This window comes from Ursus americanus, chromosome 2 (genome assembly GCF_024610735.1).
Source record: "Ursus americanus isolate L20-20 chromosome 2, mUrsAme1.1.p, whole genome shotgun sequence".
Taxonomy (NCBI): domain Eukaryota; kingdom Metazoa; phylum Chordata; class Mammalia; order Carnivora; family Ursidae; genus Ursus; species Ursus americanus.
In genome coordinates, this window is record NC_142128.1 from 101,175,474 (window position 1) to 101,199,387 (window position 23,914).

General features: G+C 37.1%; 1 protein-coding gene across 13 annotated transcripts in view; it reads right to left on the bottom strand.

Moving 5' to 3' along the window:
* CDC42BPA (CDC42 binding protein kinase alpha) overlaps nt 1–23,914 on the bottom strand; it is a 310,508-nt gene that overhangs the window by 245,692 nt on the left and 40,902 nt on the right. The window lies entirely within an intron of this gene.

Here is a 23,914-nt window from a genome sequence, read left to right on the forward strand (position 1 = left end):
AATTTCATGGAAGAGGGAGTTTCAGCAATTCCCACCAAGTAAATTCAGATTTCTTTCACACTCATTCACTTATTTGCCCTTTTAACACTCCTTTAGCAAGAGTCTACACTATACAAAGCATGGTGGCAATCACTGGAGTCTGAACAATTATGAGTACAATATGATACCTTCCTTCAACAAGTTCTCAGTCTTCAGGGCAGACAGACAGTAGACACATACACAAAACCTAACAATGGGAAAACTTCTAATAGAGGTAAATATAAAGTGCCTCAGGATAGGTGAGAATGGAACACTAATACTTCACAAAGTAACACAGGAACTGGACCTTGAGGATAAGTCGAATTTTGCTACTTTGCCTGGGTTTGCAGTGTAGACATTCCAGGCACAGGAAGCAATATAAGCAAATGAAGAGAGGCAAGAAAATGACCTTGAGGTGATAACAGTAAATATTCCATTGTTGTTACAGAATTTTAAGAAATGCAGAGAAATTGGACCTAGAAAGTGGAAAATGTAAATGCTCTTGAATACCATATAAGGAATTTAGACATCCTATTAATAATAGGGGATAAACTGACATATTTTTTAAAATCCTAAAATCAATGTATGTTCTGCTGTCTCTAAGAGAAATGTATACCCATCTTCCTCTCCTCCCTTCATGTCCCTCTTCATTCTCACACAAAAAGGAGTAATATGATTAAAGGGTCATTATATATATATTTTTTTAAGATTTTCTTTTTATTTATTTATTCGACAAAGATAGAGACAGCCAGCAAGAGAGGGAACACAAGCAGGGGGAGTGGGAGAGGAAGAAGCAGGCTCCCAGCGGAGGAGCCTGATGTGGGGCTCGATCCCATAACGCCAGGATCACGCCCTGAGCCAAAGGCAGACGCTTAACCGCTGTGCCACCCAGGCGCCCCTAAAGGGTCATTATATATTGATATAGTTCTTTTCCCCTTCCTTCCACGAAGCGAGAGTAATATTTATTTGAGCATTAGGAGAGTGAAATAAGCAAGCCAGTCCTTATAACCTGATTTGATCTGAAGATATTTAGCCCGACTAACTAACTTAGAAAAGAAGGATATTCCACATTGCCTATCTCAGTCTAGGACAGAATTCTGTGCTGGTGTTTTAGATAATAAGGAAAGGAAATAGAGATTGGCTATTTGGAATTCACACAACAGAGAAGATGATTAAAGGAATATCAAATTTGAATGAAGGTATGAAGGATCTCATCCTAGGAGAAAGAACACACAAAACAATGGCACCTTGGTTTCTGAACAAACTGGACTGGACAAAGTGTTGAGACTGTGGGACCCAGTCAGGGTCCCCAAAGGAAATACCTTATCATAATCGGAGGAAAGTTTATTGACAAATAGACTATCTGCAAAGGTGTAGGCGGGATATAAGGGAACCACAAGGAACAGTAGTTATGAGTACTGCTATCTATCTAGCAGTAATCTGAGACTAGGGTCCCTCCCTTTCCCAGCTTCTACATCAGCATTTCAGAAATACATGGTTAAGACTGGTAGGTATAGAATATATAAATTAAAAATAAAGATGTGGAGCCAGCAAGTATGAGTCTAGTGCTGGTCCACTTGCCAGCTAAAGCTACAAAACATCGCACAGCAGCCTACAACTTAACATTCAGCAGTTCTTTAAATACATTTTCTATTTCATTTTATATTCCTCCTACCTCAAGACTTCCAAATAACGTGACCCCAAATAAAGCACATGCTCTATACCCTTGTCTCATTACTGATCCTAAATTAAACAATAGCATTTCATTACAGGCAACTACAGTTATTTGTAATCTGGAATAATTCCATATATACCTTCTTTTGGGTTAACATCCTACTTATCTAAAAGGTCAAAAATGTAACTTTTTCAAACCTCTGAAACACTATCACAAAACAGGAAAGAAACTATTTTTAGTTAAATTCAATTAGCCAATATATAGTACATCGTTAGTTTTTGATGTAGTATTCAATGATTCACAGAAAGTATTTTTTAAAAACCAGAGTAAATGAAACAGAATCCAGGGAAGCAAACAGCTGTTAAAAAGATCTTTTAGCAAAGGTACGAAGGATGATAGTATGCCAAAAAAACATCATTTTTCCACACAGTAGCATATACCCTGAAAGTACCACAAATGAGTACTATAAAATCATGTGTAATTAGGACTAAAGATTTTGAGTTTTCCAAGTTTTATGGGAGCCTTCAGCATTAACAGAAATTTTAAAAATAATTCTATCTATTCTTTACTTCCTGGTACCTGCTGGTAAAATCCCATTTCTTTGACTTTGCAAAACTATTTTATTTTAGGTATTCAAAACTGAATTAAGTCACAAATTTCTTCAGAAGGCTCATAGTTTTGGGGTGCCTGGGTGGCACAGTCGTTAAGCGTCTGCCTTCAGCTCAGGGTGTGATCCTGGTGTTCTGGGATCGAGCCCCACATCAGGCTCCTCTCATAGGAGCCTGCTTCTTCCTCTCCCACTCCTCCTGCTTGTGTTCCCTCTCTTGCTAGCTATCTCTCTGTCAAATAAATAAATAAAAAATCTTAAAAAAAAAAAAAAAAAGTGAAACCACCAAGTGTTTGTAGGTGTATGAAGTGTGAATAACAGGTATTCTCATACACAGCTGATATGACTATTACTTACAATCTCAGTGAAGAGGATTTGGTTTTCTATTTCATTCTTTTAATTTGGTATATTACTTATAGAGATTTCAAAAACTGAACCATCTTTATATACTTTGGTATAAACCATACTTGGTTGTAATGTATTCATTTAACACACAGATGACATTGCTTTGCTTTGATTTTATTTTAAAATTTTACATCTGTGTTCATAAACAATGTTGGTCTATGCTTATCTTTTTTCTATACTGTCTTCATCTGCTTTGGGACCAAAGATAAATCAACCTCATTAAGTATTTAGTAGCTTTCTCTCCTTTTTCATTCTCTAAACAAAATCTAGGTTGTTTAAAGATCTCCAGGTGATGAACAAAACTACAAAACCTTTAGAAGATGAAAGCAGAGACTCTGACTATAAGGTTTGATAAAACATGCTAATGAAAACATCTTTTCAGTGGACTTTTAATAATTGACTTCTTTCATATTATTGTCATTTTCACATTTTCTATTTCCTTCTGTAACAACTGTTAATTATGCTTTTCTACAAATTTATACATTGCATCGAAATTCTCAAATGTACTGGAATAAAGTGAAATAATATTCTTTTGTTTAAAAACTCTACGATATAAATAGGTTTGATCCCTTTTTAGATGCTAATACTGTATATTTGGGTCTTTTTTCTTTGTTTTTCCTTACCAATATTGCTGGAAGTTTGCATATTTTACAGTAATTCTTCCAAATACATAGTATTTAGATTTGCTGGTCCTCCATAAAATTCTGTGGGTTTTTTCTTGTTTTAGTAGGTTCTTCCCCAAATTTATGCAAAATTTCAGAAAAAGTAGAGGCTAATATTAATCCTTCCCTCCCACCAAATAACTAAGTTAGACATATTAATAATAAGCAAAAGAGATATTAGGGGAAAAAACATTAGAATAAAGATTAAAAGGAGCCATACATAGAGCTTTAAAAAAAAAAAAAGTCAAAATAACCAGGACATAATGATTCTAAACACATATATACCCAATAACATAACATCAAAATATGTAAAGCCAAACTGACAGACATAAAAGAAGAAACAAACTCACCTTCATAGATTTTACTATAACCCTCCCAGTAACTGATAACCAGGCCAAAAAAAAAAAAGCACCATACATGTAATGCTCCACCTATGAGTTGGAGAATATCATTATAAAACACACACAGAACTTCTACAAATTTTGGCAACATGCCAAGACATAAAAATACCTCCAACAAATTTCAAAGTACTGGGAACATAAAAATCAGATTATGTAAGTATAGTGCAATTAGAAATCAATAACAGAAAGGTTACCAGGAAAAACCATAAGCGCTGATTTCCAAAATCAATTTTAAAGAAGAAATTAATAAGATAATTAGAAAATATTCAGAACTACATAATAATAAAATACTATACAACAATAGCAGCCTAAACCAGTATATTGGGGGGGGGGAGCTCTCAAAATCAACAATTAACACCTTAAAAATTAAGGTGTTAAATAGACAATGAAGTATTAGGCCAAAAGAATAAACTCAAAGTAGAAGAAAACAAAAAGGTAAGAAAGCAAAATAAATAAAAGTAATTAATTTGAAAATAAGAAAATAATAGAAAGGGTCAACAAGGCCAAAGGACAACAGAAAATCTATACTGGAAATGAGAAACTGGACAAAACTTCAGATGGTGAGATTAAATGGATGGTAAGAGAATATCATTAAAAGCTTATGCCAATAAATTTGAAAATGCAGAAGTAAACAAATTCCTAGAACGAGTAACTGTTTTTTTAAGTTAAAAATATGAACTATCTAATAAATAAGCTGAATCACTCGTGTAAAAATCTTCCACAAAAAACAAAACAAAACAAAACAAAACAAAACCCAGACCAATCCTGAATAGCTTTACCTGCAAGTACAACTAAAAACATTAAGAGGTAATTCCCATACTAAATGAAATTTTCCAAAGAATAAACCAAGAGGGAAAGCTGTATAGCTCATTTCAGCCTAACATCAGACCAAAAATACAGATGTTGTTCATGAATACAGATGCAAAAAGTCTCACCAAATTATCAACCTAATCAAGCAATTTATAAATAAAATAACATGACCAAGTTGGGTTTATCCCAAGAATGCTAGGTTGTTTTAATATTAGAAAATTGATTAACATGATTCATCACATAAACAGATTTTTAAAATATCAATATTTCAAAAAAATATCTACATACAAACACTATTCAATAAAATCATACAATTCATGCTATTTTTAAAAACTACACTTTTAACGAATGAGAAACAGAAGGAAACTTCCATGCCTGATAACTGATAGCTACAACCGCAGCAGAATAGCAAACATAACACTTAACAGAAAAATGTTAAAAACATTCTCCTTAAAAATCAAGAGGCAAATAAGGATGTCTTCTATTAAAATAATCATTATCACTTCTACTTAACATTTTAATAATGATACAAGCAGTGCAGTAGAAAAAGAAATAACAGACATAAGGACTGAAAAGGAAGAAAGAAAACTTATTATGCACAGATGATGTAATTACATAGAAAATCACACAAGCAAATCAAAACCACAAGGAGATATCACTTCACACCTGTCAGAATGGCTACTATCAAAAAGACAAGAAGTAACAAGTACTGGCAAAGATGTGGAGAAAAGGAACCTTTGTGCAATGTTGGTGGGAGTGCAAATTAGTGCAACAACTGTGGAAAATATGTAGGTTCCTCAAAAAATTAAAAATAGAAATAGAAATATATGATCCAGTAATTCTATTACTATTTATTCACAGAACATAAAAATACTAATTCAAAAAGATATATGCATCCCTATGTTTATTGCAACATTATTTACAATAGCTAAGACATGAAAGCAACCCTAGTGTCTGCCGACAGATGAACGGATAAAGATGTGACGTGTGTGTGTGTAGATGTGTGTGTGTGTGTGTGTGTGTGTGTGTGTGTGTTGGAGTATTACAAAGCCATAAAAAGGATGAAATTTTGCCATTTGTAACAATGAATGAATGAACCTAGAGGGTAGGCAGATGAAATAAGTCAGAGAAAGACAAATACAAAATGATTTCACTCATACATGGAATCTAAAAAACAAATGAATAAACAAACAAAAAGCAGAATCTGACCTGTAAATACAGAGAACAAATTGATCATTACCAGTGGGAAAGGGGGTGAGGGGATGGTGAAGATGGGTAAAGGGGAGTGGAGATACAGACTTACAGCTATGGAATCAATAAGTTCTGGAAATAAAAGACACACCATAGCAAATAGAGTCGATGATATTTTAATAGTGTTCTATGATGACAGATGACAGCCACACTTGTGGTGAACCCAGCATAACATAAAGAAAAGTTGAATCAGTAAGTTGTACACCTGAAACTAATGTAACATTTGTGTCAACTACACAAAAAATTTTTAAAGAAATTTATTAAATTTCATCTTCCATAAAAATATGCTTCAAATTGAAATAATGTATAGATCCATAATATTTTTGAGTTCTCTACTCTGAATGCAAATAAATTATTTCAAATATATAATCCCCCCACAAAACAAAAACCAGACTCTTAATTACAGAGAACCAACTGGTAGTTGCCAGAGGAGAAGTGGGTGAAAGGATTGGCAAAACAGGTGAAGAAGATTAAGAGGTACAAACTTTCAGTTATAAAGTAAGTCACAGAGAGGAAAAGTACAGCACAGGGAGGAAAAAAAAACAAAAAAAAATCAATATGCGTCATGACTGCAATGATTGAATCAAGCAAGTTGCTGGAGAGAAATATTATGCAAAAGTCAATTTCACTCCTATACAACAAAAACATTTTTGGAAACTGATCTGGAAAGATATTTATGATGGCATAAATATAGCTTTTAAAAGGACCAATCAATAAATCCACCAAAAGATGTATCTGCCCTTAATATACTACAAATGTTTCCTGAAAGATGTTAAAGACTCAAACAAAAAGTCCTTGGATAGGAAGGCACAGTATCATTAAAAGGTCAATTCACCCCAAATATATCTGCAATTTAATGTAATTACACTCAAAATCCCACCCAGGGTTTTCATGAACTTGACAAGCTAATTCTAAAATCTACAAGGATGAGGGGCGCCTGGGTGGCACAGCGGTTAAGCGTCTGCCTTCGGCTCAGGGCGTGATCCCGGCTTAATGGGGTCGAGCCCCACATCAGGCTCCTCCGCTAGGAGCCTGCTTCTTCCTCTCCCACTCCCCCTGCTTGTGTTCCCTCTCTCACTGGCTGTCTCTATCTCTGTCAAATAAATAAAATCTTTAAAAAAAAATAAAATAAAATCTACAAGGATTAACAAAGGACCAAGAATAATCAAGACACTTTTGACAAAAACAAAAACAGAAAACATGATAGGAGAAAGACTTGCACTATTAACAAACCAAGACTTATAATAAAACTATGGTAATTAAAATAGTATGTGTTGGCAAGAAGATGGACAAATTGGCCAAACAGAGAGCCCAGAAGCAACTCATACACATATGGATATAATTTATAATAGTACTGGCACAGTACAATGGTGGGAAAAGAACGGACTATTTAACACATGACACTGGGACAATGGTCATATTCAGGAAAGGAATGCAACTGGAATAGTATTTCACACAACATACAAAGTCATTCCAGGTTTTTAGAAGACAATATACAGGATACTATGACTTTGGGTTGGAGAAGAATTTTTTAATGAAGACAAAGTATAGTTTATTTAAACAATTAATAAATTTGACCATTAATTTTTTCATCTGGGCGCCTGGGTGGCGCAGTCATGTAAGCATCCAACTCTTGCTTTCAGATTGTGATCTCAGGGTCATGAGATCGAGCCCCAGGTCAGGCTCCAAGCTCAGCGCAAAGCCTGCTTAAGACTCTCTCTCCCTCTGCCCTTTCCCATCAGTGCTCACTCACACATGTGCTCTTTCTCTCAAAATAAATAAATCTTTAAAAAAATTTTTTTTTCATCAAAGGCACCATAAAAGCAAGACACTAACTAGGAGTATTTAACTGTGATACATATAACTGAAAATGGACTGGTATCCAGAATACATACCAATCTCCTACCAATTCATTTTAAAGAAACAAATCACTTGTTATGATGAGCACTGAGTGTTGTATGTGATTAATCACTGAATTCTACTCTAAAACCAAAACTGCACCGTATATGTTAACTAGACTTTCAATAAAAATTTAAAAGGGAAAAAATAAGTAAATGGAACAAACCAATTGAAAAACTGTATATTTCATAGAGGAGAAAACACAATGGCCCATAAACATATCAAAAGACAGCCAACCCGGGGCACCCAAGTGGCTCAGTCGTTAAGCGTCTGCCTTCAGCTCAGGTCATGATCCCAGCGTTCTGTGATCAAGCCCCGCATCAGGCTCCAGCCCCGCATCGGGCTCCCTGCTCAGAGGGAAGCCTGCTTCTCCCTCTCCCACTCCCCCTGCTTGTGTTCCCTCTCTCTCTGCCTGTCAAATAAATAAAATCTTAAAAAAAAAAAAAAAAGACAGCCAAGTCAATAGTAACTGAACAACTGTACCTAAAACCACAGCTACCTACAATTTCGTATACATCTGACTGGCAAAAATTTTAAAAGTCAACAAAAACCAAGTGTTGGGAGGAATAATATCTGGTCCACTGCTAGTGGGAATGTAAATGAATACAACCACTGTATTTAAGTTTCCCATTTAGCTATTACAATGGAATATATGCATATCCTGCTATCCAGAGATTCCATCATTGACATATAACAGCACCTAGAGAAACTCTTGCATATGGGAACTGAAAGATATTCAGCATCATCCATAATAACGAAAACCTGTAAACAAATGTCCATCTACATGAAGATGGACTGTGGTTCATTCATACAATCAAGTAATACAAGGAAGTGAAAATAAATGAACCATAGCTATTTTAAGTGAAAAATAATAAAGGGAAACATCAATAAAGTGAATTCTGGATGCAGAAGGGGAGACTGCTCACACTAGTCAGAAAGGCAAAAATTAACAAGTCAGTAAACAACAGATGTTGGCAAAGATGTGGAGAAAGGGGAACGGTCTTACACTGTTGGTGGGAATGCACACTGGAGCAGCCACTCTGGAAAACAGTATGGAGGTCCCTCAAAAAGTTAAAAATAGAGCTACCCTATGACCCAGCAATTGCACTACTAGGTATTTATCCAAAGGATACAAACATAGTGATTCAAAGTGGTACATGCACCCCAATGTTTATAGCAGCAATGTCCACAATAGCCAAAATATGGAAAGAGCCCAGATGTCCATTGATGGATGAATGGATAAAGAAGATGTGGTACCTACATACGATGGAATATTACTCAGCCATCAAAAAGAATGAAATCTTTCGATTTGCAACAACATGGATGGAACTAGAGGGTATTATGCTAAGTGAAATAAGTCAGTCAGAGAAAGATAAATATATGATTTCACTCATATGTGGAATTTAAGAAACAAAACAGATTAACATGGGAAGGGGAGGAAAAATAAAGATAAAATCAAAAAGGGAGACCAACGGTAAGAGACTCTCTATAGAAAACAAACTAAGGGCCGGTGGAGGGGAGGTGGGTGGGGGGATGGGGTAAATGGGTGATGGGTATTAAGGAGGGCATATAATGTAATGAGCACTGGGTCTTAAGTGCAACCGGTGAATCATTAATTCTACCTCTGAAAATAATAATAAAATATATGTTAATTTAGTTGATTTTAAATAAAAAAATAAAGTGACCAAAAAAGTGGGGGGGGGGAGAAGGGGAGGCTAGAAGGGGGAGCTGTACCACTCAATGTCAATTACAGGAAGAACTGTCAATTACAGACCCCAAAAGAAAAATCATTAACTGTTACAGACCCCAAAAGAAAAACTCAATAATCATAAATTATAGGCCCCAACAGGAAAAGATGAGCACTGTATCTCCTACAAGAAATGACCATCCCTGCAGCTCAGCTGGTGAGAAACTACTATCACCCTGAACTCCTGTTTTGCTCCAAGGAAGACTTTTGTTCAAAACAACTCCCAACTTCCTCCTTATTATCCATAAAATATCATTCCTCTCTTTTGTTTGTTGGATTTGCCTATGGTTTTGCCATAATTTGCATACCTCAAATTGCAATTCTCTGTTATTCCCGAATAAACCCATTTTTCTGGTAAAATAAATATTTTTAAGGTTAACATAAACAAAGTGGATAAATCTCAAAAACACACTACCTAGGAAAAGAGTCACAAAAACATACAGTATGATTTCCTTTAAATAAAGTTCAAAAACAGGCAAAAATTAACATTCTATAGGAACTTAGAAAAGTGATAAATCAATAAAGAAAAGCAATCAACTTCATGGTGGTGATTTATTCTGGAGAAAAAAGAGAAACACACACTTTGTTTCTAAGATCTTGTTCATAACCCATTTCTAAAGTTGGATCAAAGAATAGAGAGATGTTCATTTTATTATCATCTTTTGAATTGTAAAGTTTTATACACTCTTTTATACATCACAAGAAAAACTTGCTAAAAAATTTTAAAATTTGTATAATGTGAATGAATCAATATTCATGTTAATGAAAATGGTTAGCTCAAAAACTGAGTTATTTGGCCAGAACTTTTTCACAACTTAGTATTCTTTCAAATCTGAGAAACTATGATGTTTTTAACTAAACCTGATGATATACCTTTATTTTAATTTCAGTGATGTAGTTAGATGAAAACAATTGGTCATAAAAAAATGAACTGTGAACAACTTTAGGAACAAAATAAATCATTACTAGTCATTATTCACCAAAAAAAAAAATTCTTTGAGGGACGCCTGGGTGGCACAGTTAGGGTTAAGCACTGAACTCTTGATTTAACCTCAGCTCATGATCTCAGGGTTGTGTACTGAGCCCTTCGTCAGGCTCCATGCTCAGTAAGGAGTCTGCTTGAGATTCTCTTTCCCTCTCCCTTTGTCCCTTCCACTCATGCACGTGCGTGCTCTCTCTCTCTCTCTAAAATAAATAAAATACTTTAAAAAAAAAAAGTTATTTGAAGACATGTTCCTGAAAAGAATATATGACTAGTTGATCATAGGCCCTTCAATCTACTACATACATGATGCACGCAACTTCATCCCTCAAGTAAAACAATAATCTTATTGACGATTACCTAATTCAAAACCATTTTCTATTCACATATTACTAAGAAGCACTACCCAAGAACTTCTCGGTGGAGGAGTTAAGATGGCAGAGGTCCCCCCTAAGCTTGTCTCATCCCTTGAACACAGCTAGTTAGCAAATCATTCTAAACACCCAAGAAATCAATCGGAGATCTAAGAGAACAAAAACTGCAAGTCTACAAGTAGAGAAGGGACCACTTTGGAAGTTAGAAAGTGTGGAAAGTTGGAGGAGATATAGCTGTAGATATGGCAGGAGGGAGGGAGTCTGCTTACGGAGGCTACCGGGAGTATTACAAGGCAGGGAACCCAAAATCTGAACTTTGAGGAGTCCGCTACCATGGGGGACATGTCTGGCTTAACGGTACTTGGGTGGCAAAGCCTGACAAAGCCCCAGGAGCGAGAGCATGGTCTGAGGATCCCCTGGATCGCAAGAAGAACAGGTGGTGCCAACGTGCTGCACTGTTCTCATGCACGGAAGCAGGGAAGGTGCCTGCGAGCAGCAGGTCTTGGTGCCAGCCTATTGCTCTGTTTTGCCATTAACTGTGAACTGCTGCACAATCCTGTAACCCCTTTTCCTGGGGCCCACAGAAATGGCAAAAGCTCAGTGAGACCCCCCCTGGAGGAACAACACAGTCATTGACATCCCAGGAGTCCCTGAGTTTTGAAACTCAGTCACATGCTGGAGATTAAAAAAAAAAAAAAAAAAAAAAAAAAAAAAAAAAACCTCAGACACAGGCAGAGTGAATGCAAGGTTCGGATAGAAACCAGGGACACAAGAGGTGTGACTGACTGCTCTTCCATGAGGGCCCACTGAAGAGTCGGGGTGCAAACTTTCAACTCCAGAACTAGAGAGCTGGGCATGCCATGTTCATCCCACCCATGAGCTCGGAAAGACTTCAGAGGGCAAAAATAGCGCCACCTAGTGGACCCCAGAACCGCTTACACCAAGCCCCACCTCCCTGACTGAAACAAGTCAGCCTGAGAATCAGCTCAAGAGGCCACTCCCTCAGAAGACCACACATCATTTACTGATCATAGAAGACTAACTTTTCAGTCCTCTATGATCTATGATCATCTCAAGGGGAAGTAGGGCCTACCTTCCTTTTTACTTTTATTCTTTTTTTTTATTATTTTTCATTTATTATTTAATTCCTTTATTTTTTATTATTTTTAGATTTTTATATATATACTTTATTTTTTTTTAATTATTTTTGTTTCTTTTCCTTTCTCTTTTTTTTTATTTTGAGATTTAGATTTTTTAAACAAGTAGACCAAAACACACCCAGGATCTAGTTTTTTTGCTTTAGGTTTGTTTTTTTTTTTTTTTTTTTTTCCTTTCTCTTTTGGATTTTGTTTTTGTTTTCTTTCTTCTTTTCTTTTCTGGACAAAATAACAAGAATGGAGAAATCCACACAAAACAAAGAACAGGAAATAGAACTATGGACAAGGATTTAATCAATACAGATGTAAGAAAGATGTCTGAACTAGAATTTAAAACAATTATAAGGATACTAGCTGGGCTCAAAAAAAGCATAGAAAACAAAAGAGAATCCCTTACTGCAGAGATTTAAAAAACTAAAATCTACTCAGGACAAAATTAAAAATGCTACAACCAAGATGCAGTCCCAAATGCAAGCCATAAAAACAAGGATGGATGAAGCAGAGGAGCAAATCAGTGATACAGAAGATAAAATTATGGAAAATAATGAAGCTGAAAAGAATTGGGAAAGAAAGGTAATGGAGACTTAGGGAACTCAGCAACTTATTAAAACGTAATAACATTCGTACCATAGGAATCCCATAAGAAGGACCAGAAGGTTTATTCTAACAAATTATAGCTGAAAACCTCCCTAATCTGGGGAAGGACACAGATATCAAAATGCAAGAAGCACAGAGAATCCCTAATAAATTCAACAAAAGCCAGCTATCACCAAGGTATATCATAGTCAAGTTCATAAAATGTACAGATAAAGAAAGAATCCTGAAAGCAGCAAGACAGGGGAAAGTCCTTAACCTACAAGGGAAGACAGATCAGGTTTGCAGCAGATCTGTCCACAGAAACTTGGCAGGCCAGAAAGAAGTGGAAGAAAATATTCAACGTGCTGGATGGGAAAAATATGCAGCCAATTCTTTATCCAGCAAGGCTGTCATTCAGAATAGAAAGAGAGATAAAGAGTTTCCCAAACAAACAAAAACTAAAAGAGTTTGTGATCACTTAAACCAGGCCCATGAGAAATTTTAAGGGGGACACTGAGTGGAGAAAAAAAGACCAAAAGCAACAAAGACTAGAAAGGACCAGAGAACATCCCCAGAAACATCAACTCTACAGGTAACACAAAGACACTAAATTTGTATCTTTCAATAATGAATGTAAATGGACTAAATGCTCCAATCAAAAGACACAGGGTATCAGAATGGATAATAAAACAAGATCCATCTATATGCTGCCTCCAAGAGACTCACCTTAGACCTAAAGACACCTGCAGACTGAAAGCGAAAAGATGTGAACCATCTATCATTGTTAATGGACGTCAAAAGTAGCCATAATTATATCAAACTAGATTTTAAAACAAAGACAAGAGATGAAGAAGGGTTCTGTAGAGGGTACTGTATCAAAATAAAGGGTTTTATCCACCTAGAAGATCTAACAATTGTAAATATTTATGCCCCCAACTTGGGAGCACCCAAATGTATAAACAATAAACATAAAGAAACTCATTGATAATAATACAATAATAGTAGGGACTTTAACACCCCACTGACACCAAAGGACAGATCATCCAAGCAGAAAAATCAACAAGGAAACAATGGCCTTGAATGACACACTGGACCAGAGGGATATAACAGATATATTCAGAACATTTCATCCTAAAGCAGATAACACAAATACACATTCTTTTCAAGCGCACATGGGACATTCTCCAAAATAGATCACATGCTAGGTCACAAATCAGGCCTCAACAAGTACAAAAGGATTGATATCATACCATGCATACTTGCGGACCACAACGGTATGAAGCTTGAAGTCATCCACAAGAAAAAATTTGGAAAACCCACAAATACATGGAGGTTAAAGAACGTCCTGCTAAAGAATGAATGGGTTAACCAGGAAATCAAAGATGAAATTTAAAAAATACATGGAAGTGAATGAAAATGAAAACATCACTGTCCAAAACCTCTGGGATGCAGCAAAGGCAGTCCTAAGAGGGAAGTATATTGCAATATGGGCCTACGTCAAGAGGCAAGAAAATTCTCAAATACACTATCAAACTTTATACCTAAAGGAGCTAGAAAAAGAACAGCAAATAAAGCCTAAAGCCAACAGAAGGGAAATTATTAATAAAGATTAGAACAGAAATAAATGATATAGAAACAAACAAAAAAGAATGGATTAATGCAACTAAGAGCTGGTTCTTCGAAAGAATTAATAAAATTGATAAACCCCTAGCCAGACTTATCAAAAAGAAAAGAAAAAGGACCCAAATAGATAAAATCATGAATGAGGGGTGCCTGGGTGGCTCAGTTGGGTAAGTGTCTGCCTTTGGCTCAGGTCATGATCACAGCTCCTGGGATCAAGCCCCGCATTGGGCTCCCTGCTCAGTGGAGAGCCTGCTTCTCCCTCTCTGCCTGCTGCCCACCCCCACCCCCGCTTGTGCGCACACGCGCTCTCTCTCAAAATCTTTAAAAAAAAAAAAATGAATAAAACAGGAGAGATCACAACCAACACCACAGAAATACAAACAATTATGAGAGAATACTATGAAAAATTATAGGCCAACTGGACAACCTGGAAGAAATGGACCAATTCCTAGAAACCTACAAGCTACCAAAACAAACAGGAAAAAATAAAAAATTTGAACAGACCCATAGCCAGCAAAGAAATTGAATCAGGAATCAAAAATCTCCCAACAAACAAACATCCAGGGCCAGATGGCTTCCCAGGGGAATTCTACCAAACATTTAAAAAAAGTTAATACCCATTCTTCTTAAACTGCTCCAAAAAACAGAAATGGAAAAAAACTTCCAAACTCATTCTACAAAGTCAGCATTACCTTGATTCTAAAACTAAAGACCCCACTAAAAAGGAGAAATACAGGCCAATACCCCTGATGAACACGGATGCCAAAATTCTCAGCAAAATACTAGCACACTGAATTCAACAGTACATTAAAAGAATTATTTACCACGGTCAAGTGGGATTTATTTCTGAGCTGCAGGGGTGATTCAATATTCACAAATCAATCAACATGATAAACCACATTAATAAAAGAAAGGATAACATCATTATGATTCTCTCAATAGATACAGAAAACGTATTTGACAAAATACAGCAGCCTTTCTTGATAAAAACCCTCAACAAAGTAGGGATAGATAGAATATACCTCAACATCATAAAGGCCATATATAACGACCCACAGCTCATATCATCCTCAATGGGGAAAAACTGAGAGCCTATCCCTTATGGTCAGGAACAAGACAAGGATGTTCCTCTTACCATTACTATTTAACACAGTACTGGATGTCTTAGCCTCAGCAATGAGATAACAAAAAGAAATAAAAGGCATCCAAACTGGCAAGGAAGAAGTCAAACTTTCACTATTTGCAGATGACATGATACTCTACATAGAAAACCCAAAATGCCAACAAATAATTGCTAGAACTAATACATGAATTCAGCAAAGTTGCAAGATATAAAATCAATATGCAGAAATCTGTTGCATTTCTATACACCAATAATGAAGCAGCAGAAAAAGAAATCCAGGAATGGATCCCATTTGCAACTGCACCAAAAACAAACAGATACCTAGGAATAAACCTGACTAAAGAGGTAAAATATCTATACTCTGAAAACTACAGAAAACTTATGAAAGAAATTGAAGAGGACACAAAGAAATGGAAAAGCATTTCATGCTTATGGATTGGAAGAACAAACATTGTTAAAATTTCTATACTACTGAAAGCAATCTACACATTTAATGCAATTCCTATCAAAATACCACCAGCACTTTTTCACAAAGCTAGAACAAACAATCCTAAAACTTCTATGGACACACAAAAGACCCCAAATAACCAAAGCAATTCCGAAAAAGAAAAACAAAACTGGAGGCATCATGATTCCAGATTTCAAGGTGTATTACAAAGCTGTGATCATCAAAACAGTATGGTACTGGCACAAGAACAGACACATAGCTCAATGGAAAGAATAGAGAACCCAGAAAAGGACCCTCAACTATATGGTCAACTAATCTTTGACAAAGCAGGAAAGAATATTCAATGGAAAAAATACAGTCTCTTCCACAAACGGTGTTGGGAAAACTGGACAGCTACATGCAAAAGAATGAAACTGGACCACTTTCTTACACGATACACAAAAATAAATTCAAAATGAATTAAAGACCTAAATGTGAAAGAGGAAGCCATCAAAATCCTAGAGGAGAACACACACAGAAACCTCTCTGACCTTGGCTATAGCAAATTCTCACTAGACACATCACCGGAAGCAAGGGAAAGAGGCAAAAATGAACTACTGGGACTTCATCAAGTTAAAAAGCTTCCACAAAGCAAAGAAAACAATCAACAAAACTAAAAGGCAGTCTACGGAATGGGAGAAAATATTTGCAAAAGACATATTAGGAAAAGGGTTAGTATCCAAAAATCCATAAAGAACTTATCAAACTCAAAACCCAAAAACAAATAATCCAGTTTAAAAATGGGCAGAAAAGATGAACAGACACTCTTCCAGAGAAGACATACAGATGTCCAACAGACACATGAAAAGATGCTCAACATGACTGATCATCAGGGAAATACAAATCAAAACCACAATGAGATACCACCTCACACCTGTCAGAGTAGCTAAAATTAACAATGCAGGAAACAACTGGTATTGGTGAGGATGTGGAGAAAGGGGAACCCTCGTGCACGGTTGGTGGGAATGCAAACTGGTGCAGTCACTCTGGAAAACAGAACGGAGGTTCCTCAAAAAATTGAACATGGGTGAATCTTGAAGACATTATGCTAGGTGAAATAAGCCAGACATTAAAAAGACAAATACTGGGGTGCCTGGGTGGCTCAGTCAGTTAAGCGTCTGCCTTCAGCTCAGGTTATGATCCCAGGGTCCTGGGATCGAGCCCCACATCGGGCTCCCTGCTCAGCAAGGAGCCTTCTCCCTCTTTCTCCCCCCCCCCCACCCCGCTTGTGTGAGCACACATGCGAACGCACTCTCTCTCTCTCTCTCAAATAAATGAATAAAATCTTTAAAAAAAAGACAAATACTATTTGCTTCAACTTACAGGAAATACCTAGAACAGGCAAATTCAGAGAGACAGAAAGTAGATCAGAGGTTACCCGGGGCTAAGGGAGGGGAGAAAGTGGGAAGTTACTGGTTAATGCTTACAAAATTTCTCTTTGGGGTGATGAAAAAGTCTGGGACATAAGTATAGTGGTAATGGGTGTATGACACTGTGAGTGCCATAAACGCCAATGAACTGTACACTTAAAAATGGTTGAAATGGCAAATTTATATCCTTTACCATGTTAAAAATTAGCATGATTAGGGGCGCCTGGGTGGCACAGCGGTTAAGCGTCTGCCTTCGGATCAGGGCGTGATCCCGGCATTATGGGATCGCGCCCCACATCAGGCTTCTCTGCTGGGAGCCTGCTTCTTCCTCTCCCACTCCCCCTGCTTGTGTTCCCTCTCTCGCTGGCTGTCTCTATCTCTGTCGAATAAATAAATAAAATCTTAAAAAAAAATTAGCATGATTAATATATCAAAACCACTGAATTATACACTTCAAATGAGTGAATTGTATGGTATGTGAAGTATATCTCAATAAAGCTTTTTTTTTTTTTAAGGAAGAAATCTTTAAAAGTGTGATAAATTGGGTTGATACAGACAGGCCTATTAGAGTTGAAAATGGGAGCCTATAAAAATTGTTAAGACCAATCTCCAATACTTAAAAGGAGCTTTGATTTCTACCATATAACAGGATCACAAAACAAAGGTATCATTCAGCCATAAGTGACTTTCTCCCAAGGCTAAATCAGAAGTCTAGAAACAGGGTGCTGAGAGCTGAAACCTCAGGCAAACTACATCTTTGATTATTCTAATTTGTGGTAAAAATGAACAAGGAACTAGAACTATTAAGTATCTATAGAGGGGTATACAGTTACCTTGTCATATTATGATACTCAGTATAAAGAAAACGGAACCAAAACAATTAACCTGTATTAGTGAGTATTCCATTCACAATGTCTGGGACAACTTAAAATATGCTCTAATACATTGGAGCTCAGAGTTCAGAAATTCAAGGAAATTATGACATAGAACCAGATGATTCACATTTCAATTACTTGAATATTTCTTATTTCCATACTGCATTTGAAAAAATTGCTTATACATCCAACTTACTGCCAAAATTTCATTAGCAATATTTAAGAAAAATAAGACAGAAAAAAACCATGAATTCTATCCACCACAAGGCCATCTCAGGCACTGAGTGTGATTAAAATAATTTTGGATATTTAAGACAAATTGCAAAAAAACCCTTCATATTCATTACAATAGCTTTTCTGAAAAAGATTTAATAACTGTATTATTGCCTCTGACAAAAGTCAAGGCCATATAATTCATCCGTTGTACTTCTAGACAGCAGACACGTCTCTACTGAGGAGATGCTACGTTCACAGTGACATTTCACAAAGTACTACGCCGTCAAATGATAACAATACCTTGACTTTCTTTAATGCTGTACAGTTCAGGGCTTTCACTTGTGGCACATTCTTTGTGAGATATCTGCCATGCCACCTCCCTCCCTGTCTCTGAAAATCCTTCCCTGATTCTCAGGTCAAGTGTCCATCAAGAAGCCTCAGTTATGAGAAGCGGCGTGGAAAACTGACCAAAGCTGTACAACAAATCCTTTAAAACTGCACTCAGAAAGAGTTAATCTCTGCAGATGGCTGTAAGTAGCAGCAGAGACACTCAGCAGGCACTGGGGCAAGCATTCCACCATGAGGCTAAAAGCAAAGAAATAGAAAGAGAACAGCGAAGCTCATACACAAATGACAGGAGTTCTGCCAGCTCTCTCTTATTCCAGGTTCCAGGGGATTCCTGGACATTTGCTTGTATTCCTGACTTGAATTCCTGCAACACCCCTGCATGTTATGGTAAATAACCTGTTTTCACTCACAGCTACTCAGAGGTAGCATCCAAACTAATACCTATTTATCATAAAATTTCCTATGGTAAATGTTATGAACCCATATTTATTGTCAGGCCTGTGAAGTAATATGTGACTTAACTAGTAAGTCATCGTACCTCAGAGAAGGACACACCAACATGGAAGTAATTGTTTTATGTAAATTCTGAAAACCTGTCCCAATTTCAAGAATATGATTTTTCTTTTAAATCCTTTCATTGTTGGGGTGCCTGGGTGGCTCAGTCGTTAAGCGTCTGCCTTCGGCTCAGGGCATGATCCCGGCGTTCTGGGATCGAGCCCCACATCAGGCTCCTCTGCTGGGAGCCTGCTTCTTCCTCTCCCACTCCCCCTGCTTGTGTTGCCTCTCTCACTGGCTGTCTCTATCTCTGTCAAATAAATAAATAAAATCTTTAAAAATAAATAAATCAATCATCCTTTCATTGTTGTCTGAGTATACCTCATTTTTTAAAGTGCTTCTGGGCAACAAAATGACTTAGTACTAAAGACAAACTTTGTGAGATCTTAGCAGGGACCATTTCATTGAAAGCTGTCTAAGTCAAAGACCATGCTAAGGACTTGTCCTACATTCTCTCTCACTCTCATCATCATTCAGAATAAGTATTATTATTCCCATTTTCCAGGAAAAAAAACAACAACACAGACTCAGAAAGGTAAAATAAATTGCTGAAGATCACACTGCTAATCGGGGACACGAACAGGATTCAAACTCTGATGGGTCAGGCTCCAAAGCCTTTCTAGTATTCTGTGCTGCCTCTTTCTTCCCAAAATTTGGAAATAAACATAGATGCAAAAAATAAGAGACTCAAACACAAAATAATTCTACGTTAAAAAAAAAAAAAAAAGATCTCTTTGAAACAGCAAAGATAAAAGCATATTTCCATCTGAGCCCCCAGCATACTACCTAGTTCACTACACTACTGAGTAAATGGTTAAATGAATAAATTATTCTAAAAGAAAAAGAATTCAAATTTCCAATATGAAATGTCAGGTACACCATGCAAGGCATACCCTCTTCGCTGCTGAATGTAGCCTGAGATCTAAACATGGAGTCTCCTTCAATCCAGCCTCCAGCCTCCCTCCTCCTCACAGCTGCTATCCAGGCCTGAGAATAGGAACACAGGCTGCTGGCTACAAGCCACTGGTGACAGCTACCATGCACTGAGAAAGGAACCAAGCTCGAGGTTCCAACAGAAAAAGGAAGTGGAGAAGGGGAGGTACCAGGGAGCAGCTGGAGGATAAAGGGAGAGCCCAAAGGCACAGAGAGGCCTGGAAGAGAACAGGGAGTACTGAAACAAGAGATTTTAACCTTCCCCTCACCCGTGATCCTTGCTTCCTCTCTTTCCTCTCAAACTTCTCCATCTTCCTCCCCCTTATCCTTTCCATGGCACGTCCTTCCACTGTGGGCGCGGCTGGTCATGTGCAGTGAAGGAACAGGAGAAGCAGGACCCACGCTAGGGCAGGAAGAGGCAACCATCCATGCACAAGGGTGAGCCAGACGGGAAGTATGAGGACACAATGACAACAGTAGCTTCCGGAGCCACATTAAAGCTTTTACCACTTGTAGCAAGTTCTGGGTCTACATTCTCAAATAAAACATACTGGGTACTTTAATACATAGTTAAATATTTTTTAAAGAGAATGTGATTATACACGAGCCCCTTGTAATATACAAAGAAAAAGTTACAAGTGGTTTGTTTCTGTGATTTTTGGCAACTACAGATACTTGAGAGCAGGTGTAAAACTGCATCTTACTCACTTTTAAGTACCTAAAATGGTATCTTTGACAGAGTGGTTTTTAAATTTTTAATAATTGAGCTATTATTGAAAGAAATTTGTAAGTAGTCTGTATGGTTTTGGCAACTTAGTAATAAGCAAAAGTAACAGATTCACACACACACCCAAAGAACACCTAAAACACAGAAATGCTGAATAAAATAGAGGACAATGAGAAATTTTAAATACACATTTAAACTCAAGAGAAAAGAGAAAGAAAGAGGGGAAATCCTAAGAGCCAGAACTACAGAGAGAAGTCCAATCAAAATTTTAAACACAGGAATTAATGCTGCAAAAAAGCTTTAGGAAAAGAGCCCAGATGTCCATCAACAGATGAATGAATAAAGAAGAGATGGTGTGTATGTGTGTATATAGATAGATAGATAGATAGACAGACAGATAATGGAATATTACTCAGCCATCAAAAAAATGAAATCTTGCCATTTGTAACAACGTGGACGGAACTAGAGGGTATTAGGCTAAGTGAAATAAGTCAATCAGAGAAAGACGATTATATGATCTCACTGATATGTGGAATTTAAGAAACAAAACAGAGGATCATCGGGGAAGAAAGGAAAAAATAAAACAAGATGAAACCAGAGAGGGAGACAAACCATAAGAGATTTTTTACTATAAGAAACAGGGACGCCTGGGTGGCACAGCGGTTAAGCGTCTGCCTTCGGCTCAGGGCGTGATCCCGGCGTTATGGGATTGAGCCCCACATCAGGCTCTTCCACTATGAGCCTGCTTCTTCCTCTCCCACTCCCCCTGCCTGTGTTCCCTCTCTCGCTGGCTGTCTCTATCTCTGTCGAATGAATAAATAAAATCTTTAAAAAAGAAAAAAAAAGAAAGAAACAAACTGAGGGTTGCTGGAGGAGAGAGGTGGAGGGATGGGTAACTGGGTGATGGGCATTGAGGAGGGTATGTGTTATAATGAGCACTAGGTATTATATAAGACTGATGAATCACAGACCTGTACCCCTGAAACAAATAATACATTATATGTTAACTAGTTGAATTTAAATTAAAAAAAGCTTATGGGAATCCTGGCCCTGGACACAGGCCCTACTAGACTGACAAAGAAACATGAGGTATTGCTGGTGACCTAAGGGAGGCAGAGAACTGGAGTTGATACCCTGACTGAAGAATCCAGGAGACTTTCTCCACATAAGAAAATAACAAAAATACTGAATCTTGAACCAGGTAGGCAACCCAGGGTGGGAACTGGGGGTAGTGCAAAGGGAGAGCATGTACGAGTTTGGAATCTGAATCTACACTGCTCAGGTGGTAAAAGAATCCTTAGCCAAGAAATTAATACGAAATTTAGTCCCTACACCGCAGAGCAAAAGCACTCGGGGGGAAGAGAACTCAACCCAGAAAAATCTACCCCAATCAAAAGTGAGCTCACAATCTAATACTTTAAACCCGATGAGGAAATAGTCCACCATTATAATGGAAAGTTGGCAATCAAAACAACCAGATCAGTACCCAAGACACTAGTACAATTTGAAAACACCATAAAATATGTGGGTAACAATGATTAAACAGACAGAATATAAATGATAAGGAAAACAAATTGTGAAAATTAACCAAATAAAACTTTAAGAAATGAATAGTCACTGAAATTTAATGTTGTGTTGTCATAACGTGTACATATCAGATCATTTAAGTCACCAATTTACCTCTCTATTCCTGTTTTTAAGTATTCAAACCTTATTTAAAAAGAAAAACACTCTGGGGCGCCTGGGTGGCACAGTGGTTAAGCGTCTGCCTTCGGTTCAGGGCGTGATCCTGGCGTTATGGGATCAAGCCCCATGTCAGGCTCCTCCGCTATGAGCCTGCTTCTTCCTCTCCCACTCCCCCTGCTTGTGTTCCCTCTCTCGCTGGCTGTCTCTCTCTCTGTCGAATAAATAAATAAAATCTTTAAAAAATATAAAAATAAAAAATATAAATAAATAAATAAATAAATAAATAAATAAATAAATAAATAAATAAATAGAAAAACACTCTGAACCAGTAACTCCAAAACGGGAGGAGGGAATGGGGAATGGGGGAGGATGTGCTGTTACGGGGTGAATCCTAGAACTCCTCAAGAATATGGTATAAGACTATGAACTCCTCCCCAGAAAAAGCACATATATTTCAAATTTTAAATACCATACAAAAGATTACTAAATATCTCATAAACTTAGATTAAGAAATCATGTTCTAAAGGGTATTGCATATATAGACATATTTCAATATTTACTATTAAGTATAAATTTAAACCAAATTATATGTCATCAAAGAAAACATCACCTGGTTGGGGGGAAAAAAAAACTAGCCTTTTAAGCCACAGGATATCCTGAGAACGTCCTCTAACCTGTACCCAGCATCAAAAATTCTACTTCCCATGACACACTGGAAGAACAATAAGGAGGTCAGGATACGATGTTCAAATGACAGGGTAAAATGTAAATATGTTGCACAGATTTAAAAACATCTTACCTAAACATTAATCTAAAACTTTCCCATTCCTACAATAAATGTGACTTTCATAACAAGTGACTGCAAGTAACAAAACAGCTACTTTACAGATTTTTAGCAACTTTCATTAAATCACTTTCTTACACAGAAAGGCTAAAGGAAGAATTTCATTTATATGATAATAGAATGGTTAATTGTTGTTAAAAGTGTAGGTTCTGGGGGGCGCCTGGGAGGCTCAGTGGGTTAAGTGACTTACTCTTGGTCTCAGGTCATGGTCTCAGGGTCCTTAGATCAAGCCCCGTGTCGGGCTCCCTGCTCAGCACAGAGTCTACTTGAAGATTCTTTCTCTCCCTCCCCCAACTTGTTCATTCTCTCTAAAATAAATAAATCTTTAAAAAAAAAAAAAGTGTAGGCTTTGGCACCGAAACTCTGAGGAGTGAGTCTGACTGACCCTTACCACCTGTCAGACTGTAAAAAGGGGAGTCCTCAGCTACAGGGTTGGAATAAACAACTCACGCTAAGTACAGAGGGTCCCCAACTTAAGATCCTTAAATTTTCGACTTTACAATGGTGTGAAAGCAACATACAATCACTAGAAACCATACTTGGAATTTTGAATTTGGATCTTT